The sequence below is a fragment of the Argiope bruennichi genome, chromosome 2 (genome assembly GCF_947563725.1).
Source record: "Argiope bruennichi chromosome 2, qqArgBrue1.1, whole genome shotgun sequence".
Classification (NCBI taxonomy): Eukaryota; Metazoa; Arthropoda; class Arachnida; order Araneae; family Araneidae; genus Argiope; species Argiope bruennichi.
Window position 1 is genome coordinate 7384085 of NC_079152.1, and position 15305 is coordinate 7399389.

Consider the following 15305-nt stretch of genomic DNA (forward strand, 5'->3'; position numbering starts at 1 on the left):
GAATTTCTACTCTTTATTTTATGTACTGTGAATCGGGTGTTTGGATTATCAGAATAATTTTTCCATTGAAACGCTTATTATTTCTTCATTATGAGTAAAAGAAATCGTGAATACACTGAAGAAGAAATTAAAGCAATTTTATTTGATTCTGATGAAACTGACAGTGATCTATCAGCGAAGATGATGGTTAGCCAAAAAATGATACTGTAGCTGATCTCTCGTTTATTCTAAGCAAAGAAGCAGGAGATGAAACAAAGAAGCAGGAGATAGAGATGAGGAGTCAAAAAATGTTATATAATGTACATATTATCAGAGGTGGCGGTAGAGATTTGCCGACGGGGGGGGGGGGGCAAAACAAATCCGACAGGGGGGGGGGCAAGCACCATATTTCTAATTTGGCTTCAAAATAACTCGTAATAATTAATTTAACATTTAATTAAAGAAAATCAAGTATTATTTAATTCTTTTTTATTCAGATGCTGATTCTTTTTTTTTCATTGTTAAAACTTTATCAAGGTATTTGTAAAAAAACGGGTTCTCAGTTTCTTTTACTAACCATCAAAAAACTGTCAATATTTGAGTCTATTTTTTTGAGACTCTTGAGATTTAATTTCTCTGCGATCTAATTTTAGAAAAAAATATAGTCATATTCCATGATTGTATTATATAGATAGAAACACAGATTATACTAGAATGACGTGTCATGCTAAATGGACAAATGCATACTCTTACTATTTTATATCAGAAGCTATATAAAATGAATGTTGAAACAAAAAGTTTTAAAAAAGTAACTGTTTTAGAAATCCAGAATAATAAATAAAAAATATTCGATGTTTTCCCCCCAAAACTGATTTTTCTGCTTAGTCCCCTCCCTAAAATATTTGTTGCGTAAGGATTGCAACAACGAGCAAAGATTAAGATGTGTTTCGAATCCGAGGAAAATAAGTGCGCCTACTCCACAAAAATTTACTATAGTTCGGACACGAACAATAGAGAATGCAGAAAAGATACAATATGTTGTTTTTTAAGAAGGCCGGAGAAAATATTTCGTAAATATATGTACAAACTTACTATTTTATGTAAGATATGAAAAATGGACTGCTTAAACGTTAGATCCCCTTTGTATTTATTTATCTATATATATTTAGACTTAAAAAAACCAATACATTTTATTTGAAAAAAAAATTAGATCTTGAACATGAATTCACCTATCTTCATTTTTATTTATGTACTTACTGACTATTCAATGCACTATTAAGTATTTTCTTAATTCGAAGTTATTACAAGCTAATATTCCTAGCTAAAGGCGAGTTTTATCCCCTCAGTTGCATGCATTGGCTTTTCTTAACCCCTTTATATACAATTTTTAAATCTGCAATTAAGGAAAAGTATTAAGTAATTTAAAACGCTAAAATCACTTGAAAACGCATCATTACCTCAAATACCTTTATATTTTTCTGGGGATTAAGATCACGATAATTGTCCTAAATAAGATCTGCCATCTAATTAGGAAATTAAGTAAATTCGTATATCAAGGGGTTAATGTGTTATTTATAAATATTCTAAGAATAACCATTTTAATCATTTTTTTACAAAAACAGCTTTATTCAAAGTCTATCAAGAATTTAGGAGCATCTGAAATTATATACTTTTTGCCGATAATAGTAATTGAAAGAAAAGTATATATAAATGATACGTTCTCCGATTACATAGTCATAATATTGAATGCAGAGTATTAAGCATTTAAGTAGTAATTTATTTTTTTAAAAACTTAGTGCATACTTGGATAAACTCTTTTAGTGTAGCTAAAAAGCTACCATACCAAAAACATTTTTTTGTCGTCAACTGCAATCGGTAATATTTCTTTAGTGTAATAATTGTAGCCTGATAAATTAGATTGCAAAAGAAAACAGATATTTTACTGTTAAATAATTTAATTTACAATCATACAATTTACTTACTCAAATGATTTATAAGGAATTCACATAATTTGGTTACAGCAAAATAACTCTTCATAGCATGCATACTCACAAGAGTGTAAAAAAAAAATTTTTTTTTTTTATTCTAATTTAGTTTAACCATTAACTAGATTTTAGTCAGGCAATTCTCATAGTGAAATGAATAAAATAAATTTATCAATTCGTAACCGAGGAAATAATTATATGTATAAGAAGATGATTAATTTTAGATTTGAATTATGAATTATGGAAAACAACTCTATCGTCCTATTCATGAATAATATAAAAGCTTCAATTTCTCTAATAATTCCACTGGTAGGTAATCGAAATGTCCGATGAAAACTTTTTTTTTTTTTTTCATAATCTATGATAAAATCGTAGCCGAAGGATAAAGATTAGTCGGAAAATATGTGACGTCGTATTCATTTGCCAGATTATTGAATATTCTGCTAAACATAGTATCAATTATATGCTGAATGAACATTATGACATCTAAATAAAATGACTGAGAATTTGGACTCCTCGACATCCCTTCGCATTGAATTCTTAGTCAACCGATCAAAATTTTTTGACAAAATGCGACATGCCATGTTTTATACACATGTCGTCTTGTCGGTTATATTGCCAAAAGTAGTGCAAATTAAAAGCTTGATGAACGACATTTGAATCAAACGTCTGAAAATCTGTGGATATATTCTTCGACATTCATCATATTTAATTCATAGTCGGCCGCCCAAACGCTATCGGCAGAATGCGGTATCTTATTGTCTTGTCAGATATATTGCCAAATCTAATGCAAATTATAAGCTAAATGAACGACATTTAAATCAAATGTCTGAAAATCTGCAGATTTAATATCTTCGGAACTCACCGCATTGAGTTTAGTCGACCGACCAAAAATTGCTAGCAAAATGAGAATATCACCTTGTCAATATCTTATTCACTTGTTACCTTGTCGGTTATATTGCCAAAAGTAGTACAAATTATAGCTTAATGAAAGACATTTGAATCAGATGTCTGAAAATCTGCGAACTTAACGTCTTTGACATCCATTACATTCAGTTCTTAGTTTGGTCTATCAAAAATTGTCCGCAAAATACGGCATATTATTGACCTACTCCCAATCGATTTTACCAAATATAGCCAAAGCACTTTAACCATTACTTGGGTATTTCGATTGTTTACAATACATTAACTTTAAGGTGGATTTTAAATAATCATATTCGATAATGCTCAACTCTCTACAACAATTAGGAAATGGTGAACACTTTTGCCGACGAAACTCTGAATTTCTCGCCGACAGGGGGGCAATTGCCCCCCTGCTACCGCCGTCTCTGCATATTATCAAAAATTTGCAAATGATTCCCTCATGTGGAAATTTAATATGAAGCTTTCGTTCAAAAATTTATCTTGTCTTAACAATACTATAGAAAACTTCACATAACATTTAAAAATCAGAAATTCAGCTTGAAAAATTCAACATGACAGTTCATACTAAAAAAGTAATATTTATGATTAATGTAATTTTAAATGTGTTAAATCTTCATATTTAGTTTATGAAGAATGTAATGTTTTAGTAAAATGTTCAGGCTGAAAACTAAAGGAAGGTATTAAATGAAGTTTTAAAAATATGTTATCTCATCTATCGAAACAATTCGATAGATGAGATATATAACGTTTGACGTAATATATTCCCTTGGTTAGAAAAAAATTTTAATAGTTATATTTTAAAAGATTAGTAAAAATGAGTGACAAAATAAAGATATTTTTGGAATTTATACTTACTCTACATTCTTTTTCGATTATTTAATGTAAAAGCAAGAATGCGTAAGGTTTTGGAAAAAAAAAAAAAAAAAAATGTAAAAACTTTTTTAAAAATTTAATTAAAGTTCTAAAACTTTTCTCTTAGTAACACTATCGAAAATGTAAAATAATATTTTATATTTAAAAATTCAATAAAGATAATCGTTTATACTAAAAAAAAATGCTAAAGACAATTAAAAAAAAATCTTAGCTCAATGTTGAAAGAACATATTATTTTCGAAACATCTTTCAAACAGAGCAACAACATTTTTTTTTATCCAACGATTGTTTTTATTTCGGTATTAAATGAAGATTTAAAACATTATCTTGTTTATCACTGAAAAGCATTGACATCTATACTATGTAAAAAAAATGTAGTAATTGCATTGATATATGTATAATGTATGTTATACATTACTATGTAAAAAAATTTTACATGGTAATATATGACATATTATTTAATTTTGGCAACAAAAAAATGTAAAAGCCTATTGAGAATTAAATGAAACAAAGATGTTTTTGAAATTGCTAGTAAAGCCAGTTTTTATTTAAATGGTTTGGAAGCCTAACATGAAACTTACGAAAAAAAAAACGCAACTATTTTCTAAATTATAGAATAAATTTCAAATTTTTTTTGTAAAAAAAAATTTTTGTAAAAAAAAATACCCCACAAAGATGATGAGCGAAACATTTCACACTAAAAAATATAAATACATTAGAATAAAACTCTTAAGCCGATGGAAAATGAATCTCGTTGTCGAAAACCGCAAGGCAATTATTCAAGGCAGAGCGTCGACAGTTTTATTGCTTCAGAGTGCGGGGGGTAACTGTCCCTCAGCTAGGAAGAGTCCATGTCTTTCAGAGACAGGCTGAGAAAGTCTGGATGTTAAAGGGAGTGCCACTTGAAAAGTGCTTGGATGTTAAAGAGCTATAGAGCATATTACTGGTCGGATTGCGACTACCTCAGCCAACGCATGACAACTTGGAACTGAGCGCAATTTTCCTCATTTCCATGACAGAATGATTATTTTTTGAGGTCTAGCATTGAGATGCCACCACTCTACGTTTCATCGGTATTACTACATTGCAAATAGGTGTGTATTGCATAAATAAATACAGTACACTCCCGAGTGTTCTACCTAATGAGGCGGAAGGATAGGCCGAATAACAAAAAAGCCGGATTGGCCGGACTGCTATGAACTAATGTTTGTGGCCAGCAATACTAGAAGATAAAAGGTTTTATACTAAAACTCATTGTTATTAATATGTATTTCTCTCACTTCTTATTGAATATTAAGACCTCTATTTACCTCAAGACACCTAGAATTTGAAGGCGACCTCGGCCCGGTGAATCACAGAAGCAACCCAAGCTTGTGATTACCGATTCCTTACGAAATTACGAATACTGTATGTTCTGTTCAGTTATAATCAGGAACAGCGGCAACAACTGGGGTCCGTTACTCACTAACAAAACAATGAACAACGAGCAGAACGCTCTTTTCTTTTCACGTATTTTGCACACGTCATGTAGGAGAGTCGTAGCAGACGCCAGCTTCCCATGCCTTTACAATGCTGCAAATGTAATGTCTTGCCCTCCTGATTTAATTACGATAAAAGAAAGCTAGGTCGGATAGTACGAACCCGGATAGTGACGAACCGGATACCCGGGACTTTACTGTACCATATATTCATTTACGTGCCACATAATTATATACACTGATGTACGACACGATGCTGTGTTCGATGCTCTAATCGATACTAACGTACAGAATTTCGGACGAAACGTACATATTCACTATCCCTAAAGCAGTTTACACGAGAGCAACTATTAAGACGCAATAGAAAGCCACGCCTACCTCAGGAAGATCACGCATTGTCATTGGGGCAATGGCAAGTAGTAGTGACATCGGAACAATTGTCCTGATTACGTTCATATTAGGACACCACCGGAACAGCAGCAAAAAGAAAATTATTGCGCTCACTAGTTGGTCTCATGTGAACGCACTTTACAGACCTAAAGCGGTTCTTTCGATGTCTGCATCAAATAATGGTTTATCCAATTACTTGTACAAAATACGGTTGCTATTTTTGTGCAGAATGCAATCGTTGCATTTGAGTTTAGCACCAGAGTTTGTGTTGACTAATGTCATATTTCAAATTCTGAAAAGCGATAAAATTTAAATCAACATTTTTATTAGTACGCTTAAGAGTTTATTTTTATTTCCTTTATTTTCTTTTTTTAGTCTTTACAACTTGGATTTGAAGCTGATATTATGGAGATTTAAAAACCCATTATTACTCAACACCAATCGAGAATAAGGTAGATTAATGGATAAGTTCTGAAACTATTAAAAAAGTGCACGTACAGGAAGGCCATGAAGTACCCTTACTCTGCCCAAAAGTATTTACCGATCTTTACGTTCATACCATTTTATCAAGTTTTCGCTCTTTTTATAAAGGCAAGGTCCTGGAACATTACAGTATCGCTGCTACGTGGAAAACGTTCCATTTATTCCCGCAAAATACGGAGCAGAATTTTTCTTTTTCATAAAAAGGATGGTGCACAGATGCTTCCTTTAATCAATAATGAACATATCACAATAGAAACTCGGGAATGTGTGGTGCAAGATTAAAAAAATGCTTCACAGAATGTCTGCCCATCTTCTTTAGCGTCTGTCAGAGGAAATGGAATTCTGTGGGAAAATAATAATTAAAACAATCGGGAGTGGTATCTCAAGACATTCTAACAAACTCTCTAATAAAAGGGAATTTCTGTTCTAGATATGTTTTTCAAAACCGATTGAAAACCAAAATTTGACAAAAAAAAAATTACAATTGTAGTCAAAAAATCACATGCCAGATTTGATATGATGAAGCCAATGCGTTTTTAAATGACCGCGTTTTCTTGAAAGTACAGACCGACAGACGGTCAGTCCCACTTTGAATATGGCTCAAAATTTAATAGCCATCTACACTGTAGATGTTAAATCTGTGCACCGAATTTTATCCATTTGGCTATCTTTATTCTGTAGTTATGTTATATTCGAACAGCCGAGATGTCTTCTGAAAGGAATTTACTCAAAACTTGATAAGAATCTACAGATTTGATGAAAATATCGTATACAACATTTCATCCGTCAAGCTCAAAGCGTTTTGGAGTTTTCACAGATAGATGGACAAAGACATAATGCCAAAAATGTCTTTTTCTAATTTAGGATGGTTTAAAACATAGAAACTCTTCAAAATCTCGAGTTCGTATTTTTTAACGATTACAGCACCTTCTTAATCTATACTACTATTATACATGTGAAAGTTTAGATGGATGGATGTTTGTTAGTCAATCACGCCAGAACGGCTCAACGGAATTGGATGAAATTTTACACAGAGATAGATGATAGTCTGGAATAGGACATAGGCTACTATTTATTCCGGTTAATTGAGTGGTTATTTTTTTATTAATTAAAAACTAACTTTCCCGCCAAAAGTCCATTTCCCCTCCGCCAAATGAGTAGGGCTTCAGTTTTTTTCCCCCACACTAAAAAGGTTAGGCTTAACATGTTTTCGATTGATTGTTTCAAATGATTCTGTTCATTTTCTTAGTGTTTGATGCATTTAAAATTAAACATTGTTAATGAATCGATCTTTCGGATTCATTCTGAAGTACTTTTAAATTAAAATAAAGCAGAATAAAGGAAATAAAAAATTTCTAATCTGTATTGCGTTACCCTAATTGGCGTAGAAAATTCACGTATTTGCGTTACGCCAACTGGCATTGAAAATTCACGCATGCGCAGTGTGTTCTGATTGTTGACAACTAAATTTTCATTTTAATTAAAAGTTTAAAAATTATGCGTATTATACTGTTGTAGCTATCTCAAACTCGATCGATAAATAAAATAGATTTCACTGGATTTTAAAGAAATACGGACTTGATTTTCTATTTTGTTTTATTATATACTTTAAATAAGTTTATTGACAGTTTTAAATACATCGTTTTTTTTAGGTTAGTTTTAATTTTTTTTTTAAATTTATTATTTGATACGTTTTTGAAATGCCCAGAAAACACAAATCTAATCTTTCGAAGAGGAGTAATAAAGCTCGGGCTATGAAGACCGGTTTGCAATTTTAGTGAGCACTTGCGGACTGTCAAACCCCCTCCAGCTGTGGGATACATACAAGGACGCTTTGTAAGAAGATATCGTACATAGGCTGGAGGGCACTCACAATGACTAATCAGTAACGGTGCTATTGTATTGATTGAGGATAAAATGATGCCATCAAAAACATAACTTGTAAAAAAAACCAAGTCTCGCAACTCAATTCTTCTATCGTAAAAAGTTGTGAGATCCATGTAATACCAAGTCGGTCAATTTATTCAGTGCCTACTTAAGGGTCCTTCTGTCTTAAGTTATTACGTAATTAGCTAACCTAACAACATCTTATAGTGACCATATCAATATTAAAAACCTTTTATGGTTTAAATAAATAGATTGACTTGACAATCGCATGAAAACACAATGTATCTTTACATTAAATTAGATTACATTAATATATTATATTAAATTAGATTGTTTAGTGCGATTGCCAAGTTATGTTTTTGATGGTTGCGTGGCCAGAGCGGACACATAAGATTTCGTGGTTAGAGCGAACACTCCGAAACTCATCGTGGTTAGAGCGGACACATTTCCCTCCCATCTTAGAACAGATAAAGGGTGCAGATAAATAAGTAAATAAATACTTTTAAAAATCACAAATATAATTTAAAACAGTATTTTAAGTGGCAAATATCTTTCACGTGGGATAACGGGTTTTTTTTTTTACCGAAATTTTCGGTTTTTGCACTCGATTATCAAATTACAAGGATAAATAAATTTTTGCCAATCAAATTTGATTATTTATATTATATTATAAAACGAATGCATTTTAAACATTAAAAATTAATAGTAAGTAACAGTATAATGAAGGGTATGAACGAATTTCGGGGATTTTGTGGAAAACTGTAATATAGAGTCAAATAAATATTAGAACCTGGTGCAATTGCCATAAAATTAATTAGTTTCATTAATGTAAGTAAAAATAAATACTAGAAGTAAAATATATAAAACAGATACAAGTAAATAAAAAAAAAATACAAGTAAATAAATACTAACTAACCTTTATTATATAAAGACATAAATATCATTTACCATTGGATTTAGTCCAACCTAGTTACAAAACTTAAAGATTTTAGACATTTTTCTAAATTGTTTGATGTTTCGAATTTTTTTAGGATGTTTTCAATTCTTTCATCCAATTTTACATATGCTTTTTTCCTTTTTATTCCAGGGTCGTCTAATTCTCTGGATTTCAAATTAAAAGACACTTTTTGTGTTTCTTCTTTTAGTATTTTAACTAATAAGTGGACATTAGGCTGATTTCTGCCAGTGATTGCATTTAATTTGGAATTCCACCGTTCAACAGAATTATTTGTCCTATGACGCTATCCATATACATTCCATACTTTAATGGGTATATTTGGATTGTCCATCCACAGCTCGACAAAATAATCAATGAATGTGGTAAGTTTGTCAATGCTAAAAGCTTTTTCCCATACGATGCTCCAAGCATCATCTATGTGTTCAATTGGCAAGTAAGCTAATGCAGAAATCATTCTACAGGCATTTCTTATATCTTCGTTCTCTTTATATTCCTTTACTAGACCCATTTCTTGTATCTTACGCCACAAACACTGATTAAAATGAAAGTTACAACCGGAAATTGTCGAACTGGGAAATTCTAACATGCAACTATTGATGGCTGCGGCTTCAAAATCCAATTTAATAATGTCCGGCTTCCACTTCGGGCACCAACGTTTCACTTCCTGAAACATTGTAATGTAAGTTGCTTGTCTCTTATCAGGCAGAAATGCAAAAAGCGCTGGATAAACGTTGGTCTCGGTTGCTGTACTCCTTAAACCGACGTTTATTGTATATATTTGAGCAAACTGTTTCGGACAACTTTTAAATGTTTAACTTTTAATGTCCAAGAAAAAGGTCTTTCCATTCTCCAAAAGGTACCGATGTTCTTCTCCAAATACTAAAATCCTGCTATTTTGGTCATTTTGAAAATCTAAACGAAGAAAGTTTTCTCCATTTAAAAGCATAAGTGTATCATTTGTAAACTGAATGTCTTTGGCATTTTGGGGATTTTGGGTAGTTCCCAAAGCCTTTCTCCTCTCCTTACATAAAACAGTCTTGGCATTGGAGTACGTCGGTATTTTAGTAACGAAATCATAACCTTCTTTTACACATACCTAACTCATTCCTAGTTTATTTTTTCGGTGTAAACGATGTGAGTAATCGTCTACAACTAAACATTCTTTTCCTTTTTTTGTAGAGAGTAATTTTGTTGAAATGGCTATGGGTTCCATCACAGATTTTTTCGACGATATAAAACGACATGCACACTTCATAAGGATCAAACAGCTACTGAGAAAATGAGAAAGGCCTTCTCTTCAAAAGTACACTTGCAGTACACTTTGCGTACCAGTCATAAAACTGTCAATCAATAGTCTCATTTACAATGCGGTTGTATAACGGATGAGGGTCAGTTGTAGAAGAGGTTACAACATTTTAAATGTTATCTAAAAGTGTCATATTTGGCAAGAGTTAGCATGATGTTTGACTCAATTTCGAATACTTAACGATACGTTCATTAATACAATTTCATGCGTTTTAATACTATATGAATCATTTCCACTTTGCTTTTTATGAAAGATGGATTGCTTTTCAATGTATTTATTCAAAAATGTATGATAAAAATCATTGAGGAATGATATTTCTTCTCATATAAATAGCGTATCCACTTCGAAATAATAATCATTTCTTCTAAATTTTAGATATAAATGCATTACTTTACATAAATATAACGTTTTCCATTAAACGAAAGAGTTTGCGTTCCAGTTTTTGCTTTATTTCTTCTTGCTTCATTTATTTATTTCAATAATTTCGAACATTAAAATATATGTTATTTAAACATAGGCACTTAAAAAAAGTTGTTTATTAAATTTAAAGTACAATTAAATGAGGTTAGTGGTATTGGAATGATTTGTAAGGAGGGAAAAGTTGCAAAAGCAATTCTTGAAATGCCGTAAGTAGCAAGAAAAGCTTCCAACTTCGGATGTTAAGTTTCCATGCTATATCAGTTTTTTAAAAAAAATCAGTTTCGAGAGTAGAACGCTATTACAAATTTAAATTTTTCTATTTATCATCTTAGATTTAATTTAAATGTTGTTACATTTTTTTAAAAAAATATGTACTCTGATAAATTATTTGTTTATTACATGACTTTGCATTTTGTATATGAAATATTGTAAGTATACGGTGCATAAAATAAACAGCTTACTAAATCAGAAGTATATTAATATTTTGCTAACTGATCATTTGTATCTGTGAAAATTTGTAGGAGATATTAGTTGAATTCAAATTTAATTTTCTTCTAGTTGCACTTTTATTAAACCAAAATCCAAATACACTGTTAAAAAATAAAATAGAATTAAGAAAAATGAATTTTACATTGATATATGTAATATATGTTCTTCAGAAATTTTAATTTTATTGAAGATCGTTCTTATATGTACAACAAATCATTAAAAATAGTGTTGAATGAAGTTCTGGTAATACACTCTTCAACAATATACATCTACACCTTTATTGAAATGTTTACTGATTAGCTATGCGTTTTTTCCATATTTTAAACAATGTAATTATTTCTAATTTCAGAAGAATTCATGGCCATTTTAAACCTACCAGGGGCTCTGAGATAACGCAAATCTCAAAGCCCCATTTTCTATCCAAATTTTTTTTTATTGATTTTAATTTAATTTTTATTTAGCAATTTTAATAGTAAATTTTGAAAACTGAAATCGCAAGTCCCTTTCTAAAAAGTCCATTTCAATGTTGTACAAATAAAAAAAGTGCACAGTCAAAACGTAAAATTAATTTAAAGCAAAATATCGAAAACAAAAGACAACTTTCTCTAACACTCTAAACAATATTGTAAAAGGAGGGAATATATTTTTTTAAACTGTAAAGTTCCAATTTTTTTAGAATTATAAAATAGCATAACGAATAACTTGTAAATGGTAATTAGGACTATTACTAGAATGAAGTTGCAAAATTAATTTAATCAATACTTGATTATGACTTGAATATATTTGACTGCAGGGCCCTCTGTCATTAAATGAAAGTATAAAACTAAATACCTTTCTAAAAATTATCAAGACCTGAGGGTATTTTTCTTTTTTGCTTTTTTTTAACTTGTCACTCTTTGTTAAGACTTTTTCATTATTCCCACTCCCGACTGATTAGGGAAACAACTCAATAGGTGCAAGAATGTCCGCTCTGCCCACCCAGCTCCTCTCACGCGTCCGCTGTAGCCACTGTCCGCTCTGACCCTTTATCTATTCTAAGATGGGGGGGGGGGGATGTGTCCGCTCTAACCACGATGAGTTTCGACCACGCTCTGACCACGAAATCTTATGTGTTCGCTCTAGCCACGCCACCGTTTTTGATGGCATCTCCTTTCTTTTTGTAGATAATCCTTTTCTTATTTTTGTATTTAGTCTTCCTCTTTTTCTTTTCTGGTACTACTTCTTGAGCTTCAGCTACAGTTTTTCTCAAAGCCCCTGTCTCTATGGGCTTTTCTCGTAAGCTTTGATGTTACAATTTTCGACAAGTCTGGACGGTAAATGCTTCTTAGTCTGTTGTATTCACAAATTGAGGATTCCTGCTCTTTAATACTTCCAAAGTCGACATTTAGATGTAAGCCGTTCAGACTTGTAACTCTCGAAAGTGTCACGTAAGCGTGACCGGATGTGAATACTGCGGAACCGATATCCATCAGTGCATTATTTAGACCTAGGCCCTGACTTTTGCGTATAGTTATTGCATAGGCTATACATATCATACTTTGAAGATCAGTTTGCTTTTCTTTTACCAGATTGATTCTCTGAAAAACACCCATTGCGTTTGCAGCTTCCACAGCTTCAAATTGAATTATTTCAAATTAGATATTGTTACAAACCTGTAATTTTGCTTCCCAGTGCGAATAGTGTCATCATGCCAGTGCCGAGCCAGTGATCCCAGAGCTTGGCGAACATTTGGCGACTTGGTGACGAATTTGCCGACAAAATGGATAATGCTCGAAATTTCGAGAAATTTATCGATCCGTCCATTATTACACGCATATTTTAGTTTTTCCTTGATTTATACACTAAACACTAATTGTATTCTAAATATGAAGCTTCTATGTCTGCTAGAAGTGCCTTAGAGTTTTGATGATCGGTCAGTCAGTCAGTCAGTGACAAAATTCACAAACTTTGACTAGTTATAATTCTTAAACTAATGGTTCAAATTTAATGAAATTTGAAATATACCGTGTTTATATAATGACTGCTTGGTTACTGAAAATTCAGACTTCTAGTTTGATCCACAATGAAGTTATAGGGGGTTGAAAATGGCCTGAACTGCTTCGAGAGCTATACCGGCGTCACCTCTGTGGTCTAGGACTGAAAAGCTCCATCTTACGGGCAACATGCGCGTCCAACTGTACAGCGACCATGTATCAGGTGTCTTCGCAAACAAGATTCTGCAGGTCTGATTCTGCAAAATTCTGAGGGTCGTCTAGAAACGGAAACAGATGGGATCATTCTATTTTCAGAAGACTTTTCCTATCCAGTGGCTACAGAAGATGAACTTATAGGCAAGTTTTTCTCAACTTGGAGGTTCATATAAATAATGAAGAGTGGTTGTGTGAGAGGGTAGCGTTGTCGCCACAGAACGAGTGAGTCAATAAAATAATAAAAAAATTAGACATGATCTCCGGAAATTCAAAACTATACACATCCATAGACACTGTGATGGCTAATGACTATAGTAACCTACCCCGTTGAATCTCTCAACTCCTCAGAGTTAACAGGTGCATCTTCGCATAAGCTGGAGCTTACATTTTGCCTTCCAGCTCTGCTGATGAAAAATGATGCGAAAATACTGTGCAACGACACCAGGCTTCGTATCAGAGAGCTCGGCAGTAATATTGTAAAAACTACAATTATAACAGGAGCTGCTATAAGGAGACAGCGTTTCGATTCCCCGCATTTCTGTTATTCCAAACATCTTGCCATTGTGTTTCAAGAGGTTGCCATTTCCCTTAAAATGGGCTTTTACAATGACGATCAACAAATCCCAGGGCTTAATGTTGTATACATTATGGTATTAGAATAAAAATAAATGTCGAAATTTTCCCGTAGATCTTTCTCAATCAGTTACAAGTTTCTTGATTAAATCATATCAGACTCTGCTTTCAACAACACTATAATGATACGTTTTATAACATTTTACATTTTGATCAGACCGTCAGTTCTCATACATACACATCAAAATTTCCACGCGAATGAAGTCGCGGGTAACAGCTAGTACTTCATGTAAGAGAAAATATTTATATATAAAAAAAGAAAACGAAATGCCGATTGCAGCGTGAAATTTAGGCGCTAACATCTATTTTTGATCATGGTCTTCCTGAGTGAGCCGAAGCGATGCTATCATCTCCGATAAAAATACAAAGCAGCATCGTTACAGTTTACCGACTTGTGAAGGTGATTAGATACGGTATCTTAAATCGGTAAATTTTATTCGAATTTTACGTTCCAAGATGTCGAGATAAAAAATTCAAGAATAAAATAGCATATTTATATGTGTACTCCAAAATTAGACTTCTAAAAAACAAGAAAAGAAAAAATATTTTCAACGAATGAATGAAAAGTCGTTAAAAAGTTGTTTTATAACGTACAAAAACCCAATACTAAGAATAAGAGAAAGGTCTATAGATTTAATATTAAACTTTTCATAACAATTCAGATCTCTCAATTCAATAAAGTAAAATTTTAGAGATAAATAACAGAGGATAAAAATTTAAAATGTGAATATTTTGATACAAAAAATAATTTTCAAACTCTTTTTATTTAACTTGATTCATGTTCGCAAACTACGAAATTTTTTAATCGATTTTTTTTTCTCTGCGTATTAGAGCTCCGAAATTCTGAAATTCTTCTAGAAGACAAAGAACTTTTCCGCTTTTTTCTGTACTTATCAGTTGATTTAAATTATTTCGCACGAATGACCCCCACCCCAGATTGCAAATTTGAGAAAAGAACTATTGCAAGCTCCTAGAATATTTATAATAAATTATAAATCGGGCAATAAAAATGTAAAAAAAGTTCTAACATGTTTTTACAGGTATGCTTTTACTAGTATACTAAATACTAACTTAATACTTTACTAGTATACTTTACTAATATACTAGTATATTAGTATTTAACTAGTTACTTAATACTAACTTATACTTTACTAGTATACTAACTTAACATACTTTTACTAGTATACTAAATTAAATTTTTTACATCTAAAATCTGGAAGTAAAAACTACATTGTAAAAGTATGAGGCGCTGAAAGTGATACAACAAAGGGAAATTACAAGAAATATTCTAATAAAGAAAATTTTTGAATA

The 15305-nt window shown here is 31.8% G+C and overlaps 1 protein-coding gene across 1 annotated transcript in view; it reads right to left on the reverse strand.

The window, feature by feature from the left end:
- The window catches only part of LOC129961805 (P protein-like), a 78450-nt gene that overhangs the window by 45550 nt on the left and 17595 nt on the right, over window positions 1-15305 (reverse strand). The gene's annotated exons all lie outside the window — the stretch shown is intronic.